The sequence below is a fragment of the Ursus americanus genome, chromosome 5 (assembly GCF_024610735.1).
Source record: "Ursus americanus isolate L20-20 chromosome 5, mUrsAme1.1.p, whole genome shotgun sequence".
NCBI classification, from domain to species: Eukaryota; Metazoa; Chordata; class Mammalia; order Carnivora; family Ursidae; genus Ursus; species Ursus americanus.
In genome coordinates, this window is record NC_142131.1 from 44,995,039 (window position 1) to 45,000,620 (window position 5,582).

The 5,582-nt window shown below is 43.2% G+C and overlaps 1 pseudogene; it reads right to left on the minus strand.

Moving 5' to 3' along the window:
* Positions 1-433: 433 nt before the first annotated feature.
* Positions 434-4,161, minus strand: LOC123790513 (dual specificity protein phosphatase 5 pseudogene; annotated as a pseudogene).
* Between the last annotated feature and the right edge of the window lie 1,421 nt (positions 4,162-5,582).

The window sequence follows — 5,582 nt, forward strand, 5'->3', positions numbered from 1 at the left end:
TTCCTGACTGGATGATGATAAGCTTATGCCTTGAAGCAACAGAGACAGATTCTGAGATTGCCAAAGTTAAAGTAAGGTAGAAATTGTGCTTCCTTTGAAATGAATTGGCTTCATAACTGTTTTTTCTCTTAATCTAGCAACTGCTTTTTTCCATTTTACTACAGGTTATCTATTGCCTTAAGCTCGAAATGAAAAGGTGAACTAGTTGGTGTACGGAGAAGTGAAGTCCTGAGAAGGCACCAGGTCTGGAAGTAGTCAGCACATGCTGTGCTCTCATAATAGCTTGACCTTCCTTCAGTCCCAAAAACCCATCCCTCAGGTTGGTCTGAAGTTCGTTTGCAGGCCTTGTGACTACTCACTATCACTCATAGTGGGAAAGAGTGAGATTTTCAATATTGCACAGGAATGAAATGTCTGAGTTAAAAAAAAAAAATCACAGTTGTTGGGTTGGGCTAATTCCCCTAGTCCAGTTTTTGCAGGATGTGGCTGTGGCCATGGGGCTCCTGCTGAGCTCTGAGACCGTTGAATGGGGAGACACTGGAACCAGCACTGAGGTAGGAAATATGCAGTAGAAACCCTGGATATTAGGGCTCAGTGTCTGCAAATGGGCCATGAATGAAGAGCTGGCTGCCTCTCCTTGGCAGGAGGGAGCCTGGGGGGTTGGTGTGGAAGGCAGGATCTCAGACACGTACCGCAGGAGCTGCTGGTCCACGAAGCCACAGTTGGGGAAGCCCACGTTCCCCCTCTGCTTGATGTAATCGAAGGCATCCTTCAGGCAGAACTGCTTGCTCTTCATTAGGTAAGCCATGCAGATGGTGTGTGAATGGGAGAGCCCAGCCTCACAGTGGACCAGGATCTTGCTTCCCCTTTCCCTGACATAGTCCGTGAAGCCTATTGGTTATTGAAAGTAGGAGCTAATGTCAGCCATGTGATTGTCTTACACGGGTTACATTTGTACTGCAGGTGGGTCATGCAGGATTCCAAGTTCTGCTGTGAGACATTCAGCAGGGCTGTGATGTAGCGGTTGGCCAAGAACTCGCATTTGGATGCACAGTGGTCTCTTCCAAGGTGGAGCAACTGAAGGACTTCAACAGGGCCGCCCTGGTCATAAGCTGGCCTGTAGGTGATGTCGAGCACTGGTTTTCCACACTGGCTCACGAAAGCTTTCTTCGTTTCAACCTTCTCTTGTGAAATCGGTTTTCCATCCATGCAACACTCAGGATATTTTGAATAGAAAGCCTCCTACCTCCTTTCCTACCTCTCTTTGAGGAAGTAGACCCGCGAGCGCAGAAGCGCAAGCGAGAAGCGAGGAGCGCCGGACGCCCACGTCGCTCTCTCCGCGCAGCCCCAGGTCCCACACAGGCTTTTGACTGCACCAGCTGCGCATGCGCACGCCGCCTCTTCCGGCAGCACGCAGTGTCGCTACGGTGCTGCCGTGTGTGACGCAGCTCCACCTAATCGAGGTTGCCGTGGATTATTGGGCTCTGGGTTTTTGGTCAGGCATTTTTGCTGGTTAGAGCCCTTGGATTATCTCAGCTGGATTCTGCCTTCTCGTGTGAATGAGATCTTTTTTGCTAGATGACGTGGCTTTACCCTCAGGCCCACAAGTAAGTAGCTGCTATTCCGGTCCCTGTCAGAGAAGGACTGTTCCAGAAGCTTTCTGGTAGCATTTCATCGGGCTGGTGGGGGTGTGGGATGTAAATGTCCACCTCGTCTACCGATGCCTCTAAGTATGGGCTGTAACTATGACAGTGTCCACCCTCCTGTCCTATGTTCCTTCAGGGGCCGCTCGTACCTGCTCCTGGCTCCTCCAGGTCGGTCTGTCGTCCCTGAAGTCAGACATTTCTCTTTGATGGTCTAGGATGACAAACACAAGATGTGTGTGTAGCACCAAACACATCCCTGACAGAAAAATGTGCCTGCTTTGGAGATACTCTGGAGACTCCCACCGGCCCCGCAGCCGCTCAAGTCTCAGGACTCCAGTGAGCAGCTGAGATTAGTCCTTACAGCGATGAGAGCTCTTGGGAGCGAGGGTGAAATTTAGTTTCTGTTTCTCAAAGATGGATGAATTTATGGGAGTAACGCCTCTTTGGACGCTTGTCTTTGATATGGTGAAGGCCCCTCTAGCGCCGATCTCATCATCCCCCTCACTGGGGGGAGCTGGGCCTGTTCTGTCTGAATGTCTGAATATTGCTCTGCCCTAGACTGTGTCTTGACCAGGATTAGTGCCACGTTCAAGGTCACTTAGGCGGGGAAAGAGGAGCTGGAATGGGTTTGTGTTTGCCCTTGGGGTGAGGGTAAAACTTGTATTGTTGTTGAACAGGTCTCTGGTTGGGATACAACCTATTCCCCTCTACTTGGCCTTCTTTGTATCATAGGCCTGGGGCTGGCCCAAAGCTGACCTGGACCTTGGGATATCAGTTCCTCACCATCTAGCATTCTCAGCCTCTTTGGAGTACTCTGTCATGGGCTAGCTTGGATGCAGGACACTAAGGTGTTAGCTACTAGTCATCGTCCGTTGAGAGCCTGGGAATCTCTGGGTATGGAGGATGTTGCTGGACACTGACCCTTGGTTGAGGGTTGGGCCTTTGGTCTCATAGATCTTGTCATTTAAGGAGCTTTCTGACCAATGACTGCTTAATTTAATTATAGTAGCTTTTAAATTATCATTAATAACATTCTTTAATCATGGTACCAGAGTTGTGGTCTCTTATGTTGGATTTGTATTTCTTAGGCAACACTAACATAAATAATATATTATTCCACTTATATGAGGTACCTAAAGTAGTCAAATTCATAGACATAGAAAATATAATGGTGGTTGACAAGGCCTGGACAGAGCCGGGAGAGACTGTTTAATTGGTACAGAGTTTCAGTTTAGGATGATGAGGAGTTCTGCAGGTGGAAGCTGATAATGGTACATAACAATGTGAACATACTTACTGTCACAGAGCTGTACACTTAAAAATGGTTAAGATGGTAAATTTTATTTTGTCTATTTACCACAATGAAAAATATATATCTTAAAAAAAGCAAAACTGATATTGTTAGGATAACAGTTGCTGTTAGCTGACAGGTGGGGCAATAGTGGCTATAGGGAGCATGAAGGGAGCTCTCTAGGTATGGGGAATGTTCTTAATCTGGGTGTTGGTCCCATGGGTATGTTCAGTTCATGAAAATTCATCAAGCTGTAAATTGACATGCACTTGTGTCTGAATATTAAAGCGCAAAGTTACCATGGGAAAAAAAGAAAGCAGTGGCAAGTTTTAAAGCACATTATTTTTTGGTGTATTGCACTACTGAGTGCCATGTGCAGGGCACTCTCCCACCTACTTAAATCTATTACAACACTCTGAGGGAGGTGCTGCTTTATTAAAGGAAATTGAGGAATGGCGGTTTCTAAGGAAAGAGTAATTATTTACAAGTTTGTAGTATGAGATATCAAATATCTCAAATTTTCCAGGTATACATCTCTATGGATGCATTCTCTTGCCTATTCAGTTTAAAGTTTTTCAATCTTTAAAATAGAACTTGTAATTCTTAAATAGGACCTGGTGTTAAATTACATATGTTTCAACCAGAAGGAAAAAAAATATTCAGTTTAAACTAAGCATAAACTTTTTCACCCATGTAAATTTCAGGGTATGCTGGGATCATAGGATGGGTGCTAGCTCTGGATAATTCAAAAGCAGTCATGGTAGTCTTATTTTTTTATCTAAGTGATATTTAAAAATGTATGATCCCTTTAAAGTTTTTTAGACAGTGGAGCTCAAACTAGGAATTCATTTGGAAAAATGTACATTTAAAAATGTACACAGTGTACTATTTTGTATTAAAATATCCTTTTCTTTCTCATCCCTATTTATTTTACAGGAAGGAGAAACATTCTGTTAAGTCTTTCCTTCTAGATTCTGCTTTCCTGTGTCTGTCTGCTGTCCCTACCTTTCTATTTCCATATTTCTCTGAGGCATGTTTGTCCTTCACTGCTTGGTTTTATCGAACTTGCAACAGTACCACATTTACCTTCAGCCTCAGCCACATCCACTTATCTCCGGCTGGCTGATCAGAACTCAGAGCAGCCGTGGGTGGGATCCTGCTGCAGTACAGAGAGGCATGTGCCCTGGCTGGCTGCTCTGGGCCTTGTTCTCTGTCATAGCCCATCAGATTTTTGAAACTGCATCTTGCCTCAGGGATTGGGCCTGGTTAAAATAAACTGTTCAGAGCCCTTTCACAGTTGTTATCTGGGGAGATTGGGAAAAAAGGCAAAGAAGGACAGTCATTTTGGAAAAGATAAAGAAAAGCAGTACAGGAAATGGGAAGAGATAGGGGTAGAATTTAGTTCTTACCACAACCAAACTGGTGCATCTTGCTATGTATCTTCTGAAATATCTCCTTTGACCAGCACTTTATAGGATGTCTGCTGGTAATTCCTACTTATTTCACAATCCCGAATTCAAGGGTGCCCATCGGAGAAGAATACAGTCTCTATTGAAAGACTCCCACATGAAGCCATTGTGCTATCCCCTAATTTTAGCTTTAATTCAGGCATGCTAACATATTTTAAATAGGGGATCTGTGTGCACCCTCACTGCATACAAGCCATTCTCCTGCTATGTGGAAACCTCCCATTTCTCTTCCCTACTGTGTCTTTGGTCAGCAGTTATAAACTCTTTCTCAGACAGCTGGTTGTATATTAAAGTCTATTTATAACAGTCAACGGACAACTGCTTGTTTATGGGGAATCATGGCAATTTTTGCTTAGGAAGGACAATTGGGGCATTTCTTCTGTTGTGGAGCGGGTTCAGCCGCTGGACTCCACAAACATTGCCTCACTTGTCTTCTTACATTCTGTGGACTGAGGTTACCCTGGGTGCTAATGATGAATTCAAACCCGGCACAGACTGCTGGTTCTTCAGTCAAGGTTTTTGGGGGCTGGACAATGGAAAACATGAAACAATTATACTTTGTGAGGAACAAGGAAATATAAAAGTACCCATAGTTGTGAGGAACAGCATACTGTACTCAAAATCTGAGTACAGTTCATGAAAATGTAGATCCCTCCCCAACCCATACCCCCCTCCCATGGCTCTACTTAAAATAAGACCATATAATAACTTGTTAGTGTTGGTACAAAACAAAATAAAATAAAAACTGTCTGTTCTGGTAGGTCTTGAGGTGTTTTTTTGTCAGAATTTTTTTTTTTTTTTTTACTGGAATATAATACAAAACTGAAATCTGGATGTGAATGGGTAGTGAAATAAATATGTGAATGGGAAAAAATCTGGATTCATAGAGGATGTCTTAAATTATGATTTTTTTAAATGAGTGCTAACTTTAATAGGATGACTTTACCCACTTCCCCAGTTTTTTTGATAATAGAGTGGGTAATGATATTTAATTTTAAAATATCATGTATTCAGTTTTTAACATAAGAAAACAGAAAAAAATTAAAATGGGCTATATCTTGTTCTATAAAAAAGAAACTGTCACTAGTATATAGTTAGAAGGCTCAGTTGGACAGCTTTAAACTAAACATGAAATGAAAACTAAACATAACTGTTTGTGATTATCACCAGAAAAAA